The 17,675-nt window shown below is 34.5% G+C and overlaps 1 pseudogene; it reads right to left on the bottom strand.

The window, feature by feature from the left end:
* Nucleotides 1-3,322: 3,322 nt before the first annotated feature.
* Nucleotides 3,323-14,249, bottom strand: LOC107868928 (annotated as a pseudogene).
* Nucleotides 14,250-17,675: the final 3,426 nt, after the last annotated feature.

The raw sequence follows: 17,675 nt of genomic DNA, 5'->3' as shown, positions 1-17,675 counted from the left end.
TCCAATCCTTTAGACTTAGAACACACTGACATTTGTGATATGAAGTCAACACCATCACGTGATAGGAAAAAGTGTTTCATATATTTTATTAACGATTGCACTAGATATTGTTATGTCTACTTGCTAAATCAGAAGGATGAACTAATAGATGAGTTTAGGCAATACAAAACTGAAGTAGAAAATTAGTTAGAGAAAAAGATAAAAATGATAAGAAGTGATAGGGGTGGAGAATATGAATCTCCCTTCACCGAAATATGTGAAGATAATGGAATTGTCCATCAAACTATGGCCCCGTATTCACCTCAATCTAATGAAATTGCGGAAAGAAAAAATTCAACTTTGAAGGAAATGATGAATGTCTTGCTTATAAGTTCCAGTTTACTGCAAAACTTGTGAGGGAGGCTATCTTTATAGCCAATCATATACTCAATAGAGTTCCCTATAGTAAGACACAATCAATTCCTTATGAAAACTTGAGAGGAAGGAAACCCAACTTGAAATATTTCAAAGTGTGGGGGTGTCTAGAAAAGTCCAAGTTCCTATGCCTAAATGGGTTCAGATAGGACCTAAGACCGTGGACTGCATGTTCATAGGATATGCTAAAAGTAGTAAAGCATGTCGGTTTGTAGTTCATAAATCTGAACATCCAGATATAAATGAAACTACGATAATTGAATCAGATAATGCTGAATTCTTTGAAAATATTTACCCGTATACAACTAGACATGAACAATCTAGTGGAGGGTCTAAACGACCTCGAGATGAACTAAGTGAGAATATATATAATGAGGAGAATCCAAGATGTAGTACACGTCAAAGAACTTCTACTACATTTGGATTAGATTTTGTAACATTTCTCTTAGAAAATAAGCCTCAAACATTTAAAGAGGCGATGTCATCTTCGAACTCATCCTTTTGGAAAGAGGCAGTCAATAGTGAGATTGATTTAATCTTAAGCAACCATATATGGAAATTTGTTGATCTTCCTCCAAGAAATAAATCTTTAGGTTCTAAATGGATCTTCAAAAGAAAAATAAAAGTAGATGGTACTATTGACAAATACAAGGCAAGACTTGTAGTAAAAGGCTTCAAAAAAAAAAAGGTCTTGATTACTTTGATACATACTCGCCAGTAATAAGGATAACATTAATTTGAATGTTAATTGCCTTAGCGGAGGTATATGGACTTTAAATCTATCAAATGTATGTGAAAACTGCATTCCTAAATGGAGAATTGGAGGAAGAAATTTACATGGAACAGCCTGAAGGTTTTGCGATTCGAGAAAAGGAGAATAAGGTGTGTAAACTTATTAAGTCATTGTATGGACTAAAGTAAGCACCTAAACAATGGCATGCGAAGTTTGACCAAACCATGTTGGCAAACGGGTTCAAGATAAATAAATGTGATAAATGTGTTTATATTAAAGATACTCCAAATCACCAAGTCATTATTTGCTTATATGTGGATGATATGTTGATCATCAGTAGAGACATTTCTGACATAAATGCAATGAATTGAATGCTCAAGAGAAAGTTTGATATGAAACACCTAGGAGTTCCGGATGTGATCTTAGGTATAAGAATCCATAGAACTCCACAAGGGTTGGCATTGTTACAGTCTCACTATATCGAAAAGGTACTTGACAAATTCAAGTATATGGAATTTGGTATTGCCAAGACTCGTTTGGGTGTGAGCTTTGCACTTCAAAAGAATAAAGGTGAAAATGACTCACAACTGGAGTACACAAGAGTATTGGGATGGTTAATGTATATAATGAATTGTACACGACCAGACATAGAATGCGCTATTAGTAAATTGAGTTGGTACACGAGTAATTCCAACAAAACTTATTGGATGACAATGAAAAGAGTTTTGTGGTATGTTAAATACACTCAAGACTATGCCTTGCATTATAATAAATATCCTACGGTACTTGAAGGATATAGTGATGCAAATTGGATCACCGGATCGAACGAAGTAAAATCCACAAGTGGATATGTATTTACTATTGATGGAGGATCAGTCTCTTAAAAATCATCCAAACAGACTTGTATTTCTCACTCTATAATAGAATCTGAATTTATCGCATTGGATAAAGTCGGTGAAGAAGCAGAATGGCTCCAGAATTTCTTGGAAGATATTTCTTATTGGCCCAAACCAATGGCACCAGTGTGTATACACTGTGATAGCCAAACGGCAATAGGTAGGGCAGGGACCATGATGTACAACGAAAAATCTCGTCACATACAATGGAGACATACTACCATTAGGGAATTTCTCTCTAGTGGAATCATCACTGTTGACTATGTAAAGTCATAGGATAATGTGTCGGATCCACTTACAAAAGGCCTATCTAGAGAAGGAGAGGAAAGGACATCCAAGGGAATGGGTTTAAGGCCTAGGACAAGTCAGCATGGCGGTTACTCTACCTAGCAGACTGGAGATCCCAAAAGCTAGGTTCAAGGAGATCAAACAAAGTTGTGTCTGACAGGTTCAACATTATTAATTACCCAACCTATTCTCATGATATAGACAATATGTAGTAAACAAGCATAACACTTAAAGTGAAAAGTCTTTTAATGATTATCGAAATTTGACAGATTTGACCAAATAGTTTAATCTATAGGATTGAACATTTAGAAATCACCTATGTGAGGGTGAAGTGGAAGCCGCTTCAAGGATAATATTAGTAAATGCCTATTCTCTAAGCTCTCATGAAACCGGGACGTGTTCATGGCTGAAAAGAACAAAACTGTGAGAACCATAAATGGTAAAAGACTAGTTGTGTGACATGTGTTGTCTAGATGTACACTAAAGCTCGACGATTCAAAGATATCAAATCTACCGATTGATCGAGTGCATCCGATGCATATTCACTACGAAAAGTTCAAAGAGAAACCTACTTATCTAGATGAAATCAGTCTTTGCTTGATGATCACATACTTGTCCGTAAAAATTTTACAAAAAAAAATAGTCATTTCCCATTCATGTGGGGGATTGTTGGGTTCAAAGTATATGAAAAAGTGTGAATGAAAAATGGAGAAAAAATGGTGGAGATAGGGGAGACACTAATTTAGAAAGTGTACTCCCAAATTGGAAAGTTCACTCTTTCTCCCACATTGGTGGAAGAAGAGAATTTGTGAGTGTTTAAAATAAGGAAAACTTACTCCACATGGTAAGTGAGGCAAGAAATAAGAGATTCCTCGCGCCGTCACCGTCGTCGCTCGCTCGGCTGGGCTTCGGCTTCGGCTTTGGATTTGGATTTGGATTTGGATTTGGAAAATAATCGATCGATGAGATCTATCTTTTTTGACAAAGTTTATTTGACAAAAATTCATAAATTCTGCTCGAAAAATACCAAAGGGAAAAACGCAACTTTTTTCTGTGTTTTGATACTTCATTTATATACATGCATGTATATTCTGAAACAGTTTTTCGAAATAGTGCAGTGCTGAAACGAAGGGATGCAACCCTTCAACGAAATGACACATTGATTCATGAAATGGTATGCCTGTTCGGAAAATACACATTCTTTGGATGAACAAACATGGCTTTTCTAGAAAGGTCACACCTTTTAAGTGAACCATTGCCAATTTCCAGAAGAGGCACATGTTGGCTATATAAACCTGCTTTCATCCACAGGTTTAGGTACAAATTTTTTGAAATAAAAAATTCTCTTCTTGTCTTGAAAAACTCTTTGTGTGATCTATCAAAACATTGAGTGAGTTCGCTGAATCCAACAATTTGAGGTACCGCTATTGTTCGGATTGAAGGTCATCTTATCTTGGGAGGAAGATTCCAAAACCTCGGGTACAATGAGGGAAATTATTCCTTCAGGACACTCCGTAAATTCGGAAGACTTGGTCTTAAATTATGTTTCATCTCTTTTCTGAATCTTAACACACTTCTTAGATAGATTATTCATAGAATAGTGTTGAAGGTGTTACAAAACTTCATAAGTGTTCTTGTCTTGGACTTGAACTAGTGTTGAAATTTGTGTTACTTATTTAAAGATTCTTGTACCCAAATACATAAAAGATAACAGGTGCTCCACTACATCAATTTTCACTTCTTCTAAGCATTCAACAAAATCCTTGAACATAGTACTAGCAGGCTCAACTTCTGCCTCAGATTTCCTTATTGCTTCATATGCCACAGATAACTTTTCTTTGAGCTCCACAATCTGAGCCTCCATTTTCTGCGAATGTTCTGTAAATTCTTTAAGCTTGGTTATAGTAGCCTTGAATTCAGCCTCCAATTTCATCCTGGATTCATTTTCCATAGATAACTTAGCTCTTACCTTATTAAATTGTTTTTGATTCTTTTAATTATTCTTTAAATATGTTATGCTCGCCCTGACACTCAGTTAATTCTATCTCTATTTTTAATTTCTCCACCTATATTTTTGCCAACTTCTTCACTTCAGCTGTCTGACTAATAGCGGCTCTAGGTTCTGTTCTTAAAATAGCTTCATTAATGTGAGATCCTCTGTAATTGTTGCTTTCACGCACTGTGTCAATACGTGCTGCAAGATTCTCCCTCTCAAGAAAATCATCCATCAATTTTTTTTCTAGCGACGGTGCTGTAAGGTCTCTTTTATGTGTCTTTCCATGCTTATATGGACTCAATTCAAAAACCAAACCGAAAGATAAGAAGCCAAAATTGTACTGGTAATTATTATTTGGCTCTAAACTACTCATGCTGCAAATATCATTTACAACTGTGGTATTTGAAAAACTATGAGTGGAAGGTTCAACATAAGCAGAGAAAGCAGGGATAGACTCGTGGTTATTAACAACTAATCTTTTCAGAACAAATGCCTTAAGCATACGATATTCTACTTCAAGCTTAGCACCTTCTTGACACTCTCCAGCTGTTGTTTGCTAGCTGTTTCAGCAGCATCAGTGCATAATTCTTTCTGAAATGTCATTAGTTTGAGCTCCTCAGATATGGAAACAAGTTCAAGCTTGAGTACTGTGTTTTGTTTCTCCACATATTCAAGCTTATATTGAAGATCTTAGATGTTACTGTCCTTGGATTTAGAACTTTGCAGTTGAGACTTGAGCCAAACACGCTTATTTTCAAGTTCTGACTTTCTAGACTCCCACTCACAACTTGTCTTCGCTCCAGTGACTTGGACATTCTGCTCTTGCTCTTGTCTTGCCGGTCGAAGCTGCCTCGGACACTCTATAAGCTTTAAGTGCTCCATCAAGATAACTAATACGCTCTTCAAGGATTGAGTTCTTTTGGTTTGTTGTCTCAACTAGTTTCTTTTGGATTAATACATCAGTTTAAGCCTTCTCCTATCCTTATACAATAAAATTATTGACCAGAAGAAATATCAAAAACAAATACCGAACTGCCAGACGTTTATATACCATGTTATCATTCGGTTATGTAGAATAATCAAATACTCCATTTTATACTTCAACCACTAAATACTCCAATTAGGATTTGACTTTATTAAGCACCTACAGCTCAAGCTGCAAAAAAGTTTGGATCTCAACTTGCACAACCGATTCATTTATTATGAGTCCCGAAACATTGTTGACATAGAACAACCCAAGTAAATGGAGAACTCAATAATTACAACATATGTTCGTCATGAAACTGTTCCAGGCACATTAAATAAGGAACTAACCAATGATCTATGCTTGTGCAACAAGCCTGTGACTCTTAAATCTTTATATGATAGATAATATAATATTTAATTCAACTACTATCATAAAAATTAGGAGGAATAGTAGTAGAATCACTGATTTTTACAGTGTCCTTAAAGAATTAAAACTGGGGAGGAAGGACCAAAAATAATACTGGTTTGTTTAATGACTCGCATTAATGACTACAAGTCGTAGAAAGAGTTCCATAAGATCTACCTTCAAGGAATAAGGTTTACCTGACACAGCTTCCTCGGCTACTTTTGTATATTGCTTTACCAAGTCTTCCTTCTCGCGGATGTTCACAAGAGCTTCTGATAATTTAGCTGATAGAGTGTTGACAGATTCATTAAGTTCTTCATCACTGGGAGATGTTTTACATGTGACTTCTAGTGATTGAATGTTGTGATTCAGAATAACCTTTAGAAACATATAATGATCAATCAGCAAGAATAAATAAAGAAAGATGATTTCATTTCACCAATATTTCAGTATCATTTACATTATTACAATGATATTATTGCTTAACGGCATTTTCTACTGTTCATCTCTGACTTATTATTTTCAGCAAAGGCAGGAGTTTGGGGAAAAAGTTACAGTAATAACAGGGTAAAGAGCATTAGAATATCATATACCTCTTGCTTCTCAGATATTAAAGAAACAATGGATTAATATGTACATGGAGGTTTCAAGTCCATGTAATTTGAGCATCCAAGGAATCAAGCAAAAAATACATGTGAATTCACCCATGACAATTGGTACATAATGAAACATTTCAACCACTCGTACTGAAATTCCACAAATGTGTCACCTTTTACTTATCATATGTGCTTCGACCATTCAACATATAGGAGAGAGGCAGCATTTCTGAAATTTTTATTACCCTAAAAAATTAACTAGGCTTTCAATGGACAACAGTGCGCACGCATTCAGAATTTACTGTCTGAACTTTGATTTTCCTACGAGAATTAGGCTAATTCTCAAAGACGCTCATGTAAATCGGAAAGGCACAAGGCCAAAACGTGCTGGCTATAAAGCTCATGTCAACACCCTCATTATTATGTGTAATTCAGTGATATTTTATTTTCCTTAAGCAGTCACAGTTCAAGTCTGAGACCACTATGACTCTAGAGTAAAAATTTCTGTTTTACTAAGTGGAGGTTTAATACAAAACACACCTTTATTATGCATGGTAGTCTTCCATCAACTAGTAGACTCTTTTATTAATATTAAATTGAGTGGGGAATTGATGAAGTTTGGGTATTTTAATAATAATAAAATGCATCATTTGCATTGATACGCTGCATGCATGTTTGCAGTTACTTTTCCATGTGAGTAAGTGGCATATAATGCCGTAAAATCTTATGAGTTACTCCTTTTTTGGCATCATTATACCTCAAACTTTAATGCCTTAATATGGCATAATTCACACATTGCATGGCTGTTTTATAGAGCCTACATCTCTTATTCATTTGTGTCTTTTGATAGAGAAATCAAGATTTTCTGAATAACAACTTGTCTCATTCAATAATACATAATGAAATACTTATAGCTATACAATTGTAGGTTAGATTTCTACTAGGAAAGAATATATATTGTTATTGTTGCGCCCCATTCTGGATCGGCCAAAACAATCTGCAACTTAAGGTGGTCGTAGAGTCGCTTCCTGATTTTTGAAAAAAATTGTTTTGTTAAGAGTCATCACCTAACTTTTAAGGAAAACTTAGGAAAATCATTTGATAATGTGAAATGTTGTTTTTAGTCTATCAAAACCAGTGAGATTCTAAGTAAGCGTTTTGGTTACTCGAGGGGAAAGTATTAAGCACCCCTCAGAGCCTATCCGAAGATAGTCCTTGAACTTAATTTTAGAAATTATTTGAGAAATATTTGCCTTAGTTATTTACTAAAAAATAGTGATAATAAAATCTCTGTTATTATAGTTCTTAATTTTGAAAGGAAAACTTAAGGTATAGAAGACGTAATGCCGCCATATACAAGAAAATAATATAGTTATTGCACGATGTATTCATAAATAAATATTTTGAGAAAAAACATAAGAAACAGTAGCATTTTTATTGTAATAATATAAAGGTATAAGATCTTATGATTTTTATGAGAAAATATGCTTAAAATATATGAAGTTTAATATATGAATAAAATTCATTATAAAGTAAGAAAGTGTATTTTTGAAGTACGAAAGAATTTACTTAAAATAGACCTAAATATATGAATATTAGGAATATGTAAAAAAAAATGAAAATTCATCTGATTTATGAAATTTCAATAGACTAAACAAAGTCGGAAATAAAATGTGATAATAAAGTGCATTATATAATAGCATTAAAAAATAACTTGTAAATTATGTAATAGTAGTGAAAATAATAATAATAATAATAATAATAATAATAATAAAATGTACCTTGTATACAGCCACATAAGAATAAACATATACCTTGCATTTCAAAAACTTTTAAAATCTAATGAAAAAGAAAACTTTGAAATAAAGTTAGAAATTAATATGAAATATAATAAATACTTAAATTATATTGAGTTAATTAAAAGAATCGAATTTGGGAGATGAGTAGCTTGCAAACATAAACAGATTAACTAATTGAAACCTATTTATAGTGATTTATTTGAAAAAGTCCATTTAAGGTGATAAAAAGACATTTGTTTCACTTTTTTTTTTTTTTTTTTTGAAAAAGAAAACAATTGTTAACCATTTTAATCAATTTCAAAAGAAATGTGTTTTGTTTGAGATTGCACTTAAAGACCAAAATTTACCTCTTTTACTTTAGAAGGTTGATTTGCGAGTGTGAAGTGAGCAAATGGTTAAATCACACGTCATTACTATACCTAAAAATGTTGGATGAGTGAAAGATTAACCGAAGCAAACCAAGAGATCTTTTGAGCTAAACAAAATTAAACAAAGTAAAACTACTCAATCAAGATATTCAAAGAAGTACAATGTTAGTGAAATAGATACGAATACTAAAGTAGAGAAGAAGACGGATAACTCGATACGATAAATTCCTATCGAAGGACTTAGCTCCTAGTGATTTAGACCCGGAGTTCTCTGATCCTATAGCTATTGACCCAACCCAATCTTTAGGTTAAAAATGGAGCTTCCATCGAAACTCCGACACCCCAGATTACATGAAACAAAGAAAAATGATAAGGATTAGTATTTCATCAAATAAGGAGTACAGGGGAAAATACAAATTAAGGGAGAAAATATGTTGAATGAGCATTTCATTAAGCAAAGCATGTATTTTAAATTCCATGGATATAATACTTTAAGAAAGTCATCCTTTTTGGCTAAGGCAAAAACAAGAGTGCAACCAGATAAAAGCTAACCTATTTGTAAAAAAAATGCTAATTTGGATCAGCCACAAACTAGCTAATCACTCTTTCTAAGCATACTAACATCGTAACCTTTCAACGGTGAAATTACAAATGGGACGAGATTCTAATTGAATGATACTTTGATACTTTCAACTATATTAGTAGGTAGAAAAATCTTATCATCCCCAATATGTTAATGCGTACATTTAAATTCTTCTTAAGGAATCACACATAGGGCTAGCCAACTATATTTTAGAAGTCTAATACATACGCTAGTTCATACAATAATTCCACACAAGATGCAAACAAACTCTTCAACATACTGCAAAGGCAGACAAGATAAAGATTCAAAGGTACTATTTCGTTCTGTGAACATTCCAAATCAAAGCTTTCAACGTATTTTGTAAAACAAATCTCGATGTCATCTTTATTTATTATTTTGAAAGAATATTTAGCTAAAAAGAAAATGCATACAACAACCACACGCACAGGTTTATACTTTAGATAGAGGGAGATGAGATAGTAGAGGGATATTAAAAATACAAATCAGATTAATTAGTGGCTCGTTCGTGCTATGCCAAGTTGTGACATTTTCAATCCATTGTTTCATCAAACAATACTCATTCTCACAAGAATGTCAAGCAAATAAGAGGGGAAAATAATCAGTAGATTCGGAATCGAACCATACCAAGGCAAAAATTAACAAGTTTCTTGCAAAACTTTGTTCATTCCAAATCGAAAGGATGATGTAAACACAAGGCAACCAAAGTTCTAAATTTAGGATCAATAGAAAATAGAGTTTCTACCACATATTTTATTATTTATACAGCCATGTATCTAGAATAGTAGACAATCAAGATAAATCTATATTGCTAATACACAAAAACAAAGAAATGAAAATGGAGTAGAAATTAATTCACACAGCCATTTCAAGCACAAAGGAGAAATATAAGTAAGAAACAATACGAAAGCGCACCTTGTGTTGGGCAGCAAGCCTGGGGCTTTAGTGTCAAGATTCAGATGAATAACTCAAACATTGGGGAATCGACCTTAGACCGAAAACAAAAAAGAGAAATAATAATTTTGTGACCTTACTACACCGATTCAGAGTGTTCACTCTATATTTTCGAACTTGTTCTCTCCTTCCAAAAAACTTCTCGCCCCTTCAAAATAGGTAAAAATATTGGTATTTATAAGCAAATCCGGACTTGAAAGTTTGGATTTGAAACCAAACATTTAAGAAAACCAATGGCCAAATCAAAGGGATGTATTTAAAATTCAAAAAGTTGAAAGCGACAACTCACTTCACGATTTTGGATGATTTTTGTGTCTTTAACGTGGATTTGAAATTGAATTTCATTGAATCACCGATTGGGAACTGATTTTCGCTGATTTTTTGAAGTAGCAGATTGGAAAGGATGAAAATAAGATGAATCCTTGTAGTGCAGGCGGATGGTCAGATATGTTGGATTAGGGTTTTGACTTTGGGTATAGATTAGATGAGGAATATGGAGAAAGAGTGAAAGATTGATGGTTTCTTTGTGCATTTTGGGTAATGAAAGAGAAAAGACGCGTGTGGTTTGGGAAGAGAGAAATCCTTCCCTTGTACTTTATTTTTTCGACTAAATTCAAGCCATCCGATCATTTGATCGGATGGTTTAAAAATAAATATTATATATATATACATATATAGATATATTTAAAGTTGAAAATCTTGTGGCCCTTGGATCAAAAAGATTTAAGTGACCGAGATGAGTTTGTATTTGTTGGCTGAGTGACGTGGCGAGATGTAACTGGTTAGAAGGATGTGGCAAAGATTGATGACTTAGATTTAGAGTTAGATGGAGTAGTTTTAATGGACTAAGTTTGGGCTAATTTTTGGGATCTTTGTTGAAATAAAATAAGAGTTGGATTTAGGAAAAATAAAATTGGATTGTTGCTAGCTCGGATACTTCTTTTCTACTGAAATTAATTTTATCGATGCTTTCTGATGTCCTAAAAATTACGTATATACATATATACATACATATGTGTGTAAGAGTAAGAACATAACAAAATATATATTTTATGTAATAATATATATATATATATATATATATATATATATATATATATATATATATATTTGGTCATAATATCGCCTTAATAAAATAAAACTAGAAAGAAATTGAATGTGATTACCAAAAATTTTTTTTTGGTGATCTTGACGCTAAAATATTCAATTATATTTAATTAAAATATTTTATAATATGATAGAAAATAGATTTCCTTTCATTATTTAAAAATTTATAGAAATAGAAATAAAAATACAAGTCTTACTCCTTATTTAATTTTTGAAAATTATTTGGGGCTGAGGAACATCCGTAAAATAATTGTAGGAAAAAAAGTGAGCCAAAATTGGGTGTCAACAGTTGCTCCTGAGTGACCCAAGATTTGTGTGAAAATCTTTGGGCAATCACGTTGACGTAACCAATTTTGTCTCGAGCAAAATAAAGTATTTGGAAGATTATGGCCGGGCTCCAATTTTTGAGCTGCCTACATATCTCGAATTTTATGAGAAATCAGACCATTTATAGTTCAAATCATAGCAAAATTTTGTAAACATCAAAATTTTGCCCCAGTGTAGAATTATGATTACACTGAGTTTCTTCAAGGACGATTTCAACATGAATGGAGTGGATATGAGTGCACTTGTATCTGAAATGATTATTTGAGATAGCTGGGCATGAGGAGACGTTGGATAAAAATATTTGTTGAGGATCTTGAGAGTAAAGGAGATTGTGGATTTTCAAAAATTACCCCAGTGTCGGATTAAGATGACACTGGTGATGATACTAAAAGTTGAAATGAAAACTTGAGTCTAGTTGAGTTGAGTTTCTTTGCCGAAATCCTTGAAGTAGCTAGGAATGCTTGAAATTATGATAGCTTGCCCCAGTTTATTGCTAAAAGGGTAGTTCCACATTGTGATGTATGTCTTATTATCGCAAATTGTGCTTCCAGTCAAAAATGAAACTCACGGTAAAACTACCAGTTGAATAAAAAATATGAAATATGTAAGAAAAAGTAAGGTAAGAATGTAGCCTCTTGGCTTTTGCGGGTGTTGTAATGAAGCATCCAGTTGTCTTCGGAAGTTTTAATGTTGAATAAAGTCTCCGCTTGTCTACGGGATTGAATGATGTCTCTGATTGTCTTCAGAGAGTGCATGACGTCTCCAATTGTTTTTGAAGATTTGATGATCAATGATGTCTGTAAGATTTAAGGTAAAGTTGTTAAAGTAATTTAAAGTAATTAGTAAAGTAGAAAGTAAAGTAAGAGTGTAGCCGCTCGGCTTATGTTGATGATGTAATGAAGTTTTTGGTTATCTTCAAAAACTTTAATGTAAACTGAGGCCGTTGTTTGTCTCCAGGGACTCAATGATATCTTTTGATTGTCTTCGGGGAGTTAATGATGCATGATGTCTCCAATTTTCTATGAAAACTTGATGATGACAGTGTCTATGGTTGTCTTCAAGGACACAATGTTGTTTGTTATTAAATCCTCCAATCATCTTTGGGGATCTCGTGATGAATGAGTCTCCGGTTGTCTGAGACTAATTTTAATTGTTCTGAAATCCTTCAGTTTTCTTTGGGGATTTCGTGATGAATGAGTCTCCGGTTGTCTTCGAAGACTAATGTTGATTGTTGTAACTCCTGAAAGGAAACTTTAGAGTAAAGTTATTGAATAAAGTCATGAGGTAAAAGTAAAGTAGATGATGGATGAGAAATAAAGTCATGTGGATTATAATGAATGAGTTGTATGGCCTAATGATATATCTGTTTGTCTTTGAAAACCCCAAATCGATTCCTACAAGAATTCAAGGCAAAATTACCAAGTGGAAAAAATAAATTACAAAATAAGATAGCAGAGTAAAAAATAAAATCAGTTGGGCTGCTTGGCTGGAGATGGTGCTATTGATTGCTTGAGTATTGTTCTCTGATCTTCGACATTTATCCCTGATGAGTAATTTCTCCTAAGGGCCAAATGATATTCATGGCCATGATTGGCACTCTCATATTTGTCATGTTCCTTGGTCAGTTGTTTGAACTCTCAGTCATGCTTCGAAGTATTCCTTGAAATCAGACTTTGATCATTTATTTCATTGTGTCACAATCGTAATTGGCAGATTTGATAATTTATATGTAAAAAAATAGAGAGTAATATGTCGTAGAAAATAAAAAATTCATTCATAGATTTTGCAATTAAGTTTTCAAAAGATGAGGCAGATCAACATAAAATTTTAGGCACGATCAATCCTCAGTTTTAGAATCGTGCTATTTCAAAAGTATTTTAAAAAACTACTACTTTTTCAATCTACCAAGATCCCAGGTACGGAGTACAAGTCCAATTCATCCAAGCTTCTTCTAATTCAGCATTCCAAATGGTTGGTGTCTTTTTGGTAGTAGAAGTATCCTTCGTTGGTGCTAGTTTTGGGATAACCATTGACGGTGCATTTCTTCTAACCTTTTCAATTAGTACAATGGTCCCTTTCAAATCCCAATCTTCTTCTGTAGTTACCACATTCACATTGGCATTCTCGTGGTTTGGTAGAAGGTTGTCACTCACATTAGGCTGAGGTCCAGCAAGTTGAATCGCTCCTTCCTTGATTAAGGCTTCAATCTTATTTTTAAGGCCATAACAATCTTCAGTGTCGTGCCCAACAATTCCAGAATCATATGCACAACGCTTGGAACCATCAAACCACTTTGGAATAGGATTTGGGATTTTTCCTTCAATGGGTTGTATCATGCCGGCTGTTTTCAACCTTTCAAATAACTGAGCATATGATTCAGCTAATTTGGTATAGTTGCAAGTGGTTTTGGTTTGGGCCCTAGGTGCAGCATGTGGACGATTTTGGTGAGTTGGAGCTTGGATATGACGATATGGATGCAGAGTTTGAAAAGTAGAGGCTCGAGGTTGGTAATAATTTTCCTGGGTGTTATAGACAGGATAGGTAGTTGGTGGAGAATAGTAAAGCATTTGAGAAGTTTCACCATAATGGAAAAGATAGATGGGTTGATGTGGCTGATTCAAGTAGAAAGGAGTCTGACTTGGCTTATGTCCTTGGTCAATCACGGTAGCAGACATATCTTTCTTTTTCTTCCTGTTCCCATTGGTAGAACCATTTTGAATTTCTTTGCTTGCAGCTTGCAAAGTCATATAGTCTTGGATTCTCCATGACTTAATCCCATCTTCCAAGATTTCTCCCATTCTAACGACTTCCATGAACTTTTGCCCCATCATGGTCATCATTTTTTCATAGTACAAATATTATCTTGGCATTCAATGAAAGCGACAGTCAATTCACCTTCACTTATTGGTGGTTAGACTTTAGCTGCTTTTGCCCTCCATCGCAGTGCGTACTTACGAAATGTCTCAGTTGGTTTCTTTTTCAACTTGGCCAAGTAGAACCTGTCTGGTGTGATTTCAGTGTTGAATTTGAACCAATCCATAAAGTCTTGCGCCATATCGTTTCACCCACGCCGTTTACAAAGATCCTGTTGTGTGTACCAAGCAAGAGCTTCACCAGACAAACTTCTCATGAACAATTTCATTTTGATCATTTAATTTCTTCCTACTCCCACCAACTTGTCACAGTAGGCCCTCAAGTGTGCATGAGGGTCACCAACTCCATTGAACAAATCAAACTTTGGCGGCTTGTATCCTATGGTCAAGTCAATGTCTGGTTGTACACAGAGATCATCATACTCTAGGCTCTTGCTTCCCCTGGTAGTTTGGAGGTTTCTCATTGCTTCCCTAAGTTCACGAACCTCTCTTGCTAAATCATTGTTGGTTTTGGCCTTGGCATCCTTCTCCATTTCCTCGTATTGATCCACCTTGGGTTGGAACTTAACCATTATTGGGTTGGTAAAGGTTTGGCTTTCCTCTGCATATACGGGAGGAACATGTTGCGCATATGGGATGGCAACTTATGCCCCTTGTATATACTAGGAAGGATAATTTTGTATGTTAGGAGTATTTTGGATTGGAGGTGGTGGAGGATTGGAAGGGGTATTAATGAGTGGTTGGCTTAGTTGAGTTGAAGGAGTAGTTGTGGGCGGCGGATAAGTATAAGCAGGTGGAGAAAAGTAAGGAATATAAACTGGAGGTTGACTTGATGGGTTAACAAGTGGTGGATTAAGAGGAGCGACATGAGTAGTGTAGGTAGATGGATGACTTTGAGGAGGGGTGTAGGTAGGTGGTTAATTCGGTGGATTTTCTGAGGTGGCCGGAAGTGAATTATTATCGGTAGATGGGGGATGTTGAGTAGGAAAGTGTTTGGGAATCGGTGAATCAAGTGATGGAAAACGTGGTAGGTTTGGTGCAGTATTCCTGGGTTCAGGAGGTGGACTTTGGAGTGTAATGGATAAGTTAGTCAAGTCCTTAACACGATTCAATTCTCCCCGTAGATCCTCGACCTCTCAAGTTAAAAAGGCGACATGCTCGTCATGTTGAATAGCAACTCTAGCTTTAGAAGTTTCAGAAGGTTCGCTGATAACTGTGACTTCCCTGTACCAATTGGATTAGGTGTAGTCAGATCAGACATAGTGATTTTTTTTCTTGGACAGCCCAACTACGTCGAGGTAATGTTGATGACTTGTATCTGGTGAAGTAAGGATGGTCAGCAGCTCGATTGTCAACACGATCAACCTTTTTTGGGGGTAAAGAAAAAGAAATAAAAAAGATACAAAGGTAAAGATTTAGTTTAGGCCATCAGATAATCACATCCACATAGAGTTAAACATTCCTATAATGTCAAGCAAATGCGTCCTATATTTTGGAACCTCTCTTTGCCAGAGGTGGGGCCTACGTTGAAATAAATTGATATAGATGGATCCAGATTCTGTCACATTTAGATTCAGGACAATTTAAGATTTTGAATAGAGGGTAGCGAAGTCAAGATGAATAATAATAAAAGATGTTGCAAGGGTGTACACTAGCACAAAAGATAGAGCAATATGAAATATTGCTTTTGAAAAGGGGATACAAAAGGAATAAAGAATCCTAAGACCCTATTGTTAGTTAAAGGGAACTTAGGGAGATCTAATGAAAATGAAGTATTGATAATAATAATAAATAATCATGTATAGAAAATAAAGAATGATGATAGGGACGAAAGATATCCCATAACTGTTTTCATGAAAAACACGCCAAACAAAGGCGGAGTTTCGTCTAATACTCCACGTTGGTTGAGTGGGAGGAGTAATTCAAGTATTGGGGAAGATCTGGTAATATCCCAACACCCGTGTGTTTAGATTTAGGTGGAGATTTTGATAATACTCCACATCCATGGACTTGAAAATGAAATCAAATAAAGAGAAGATTTTTATTTTTAGAAAGATTACTCCAGATCATCGATGGAGAGGAAGGTCAACAAAATTGTACTGAATCCATTAGTGCTAATAGCTGGACCATCTGAATCAATTTCACAGAAAGTATGTCGTAAGGTGTATAACCTTCTAACAAAAAGGGTGGCTTTCTATTTGCAGAGACGATTCCTTGGACCGTCCCACCTAAAGTATATGCAATATGACCTACTTCTAGAGTAAGATTTTTCCCTAAATGTTTGAGAGTGGGACTGAATATCTGCGAGAAGGTGCACTAACCTAATTGCACCAACTCTAAAACTAAGGAATCCAAAGAAGGTTTGGGGGAGTGTAGATATACCCTCCGCGTGAACCACAGTGTGTGAATTATGTACGGTCAAAGACTCGATAGAAGGTGCAGATGAGAAAGAAGACACAAGTAGTGTTTTCAAACAAATAAGAAACGTAAGTTTGGATTTGGCTTGCATCCCCTCAAACAAAGCAGTGTATATTGCTAACATTTATATTATAACGAAAAATGAACACAAATAAACAAATATTCCCAAATATAATTCATCAACTAAGTTGCTAAGGTCAAAACCTAAGTAAGTCCCCAGCAGAGTCGCCATTCTGTCGCGCCCCATTTTGGATCGGCTGAAACAGTCCGCAACTTATGGTTGTTGTAGCGACGCTTCCTGGTTTTTGAAAAAAAAAAATTTGTTAAGAGTCGCCACCTAACTTTTAAGGAAAACTTAGGAAAACCATTTGATAAAGTGAAAATGTTGTTTTAAGTCTGCGAAAACCAGTGAGATTCTAAGTAAAGGATTTGGTTACTTGAGGGAAAGATATTAAGCACCCCTCAGAGCCTATCCGAAGATAGTCCTTGAACTTAGTTTTAGAAAATATTTGGGAAATATTTGCCTAAGTTATTTGCTAGAAAATAGTGATAATAAAATCTTTGTTATTATTGTTCTTAATTTTGAAAGGAAAACTTAAGATATAGAAGACGTAATTCCGCCATATACAAGAAAATAATGTAGTTATTGCACGATGTAATCATAAACAAATATTTTGAAAAAGCCATAAGAAACAGTAGAATTTTTATTGTAATAATATAAAGGTATAAGATTTTATGATTTTTGCGAGAAAATATGCTTAAAATATATGAAGTTGAATATATGAATAAAATTCATTATAAAGTAAGAAAGTGTATTTTTGAAGTACGAAAGTATTTACTTAAAATAGACGTAAATATAAGAATATTAGGAATATGTAAAAAAAAAAAAAATTCATCTGATTTATGAAATTCCAATAGACTAAACTAAGTCGG

Source organism: Capsicum annuum, chromosome 4 (genome assembly GCF_002878395.1).
Source record: "Capsicum annuum cultivar UCD-10X-F1 chromosome 4, UCD10Xv1.1, whole genome shotgun sequence".
In the NCBI taxonomy this organism is placed as follows: Eukaryota; Viridiplantae; Streptophyta; class Magnoliopsida; order Solanales; family Solanaceae; genus Capsicum; species Capsicum annuum.
The sequence above is the reverse complement of the archived record's forward strand: the minus strand, read 5'-3'. Positions and strand labels throughout refer to the sequence as shown.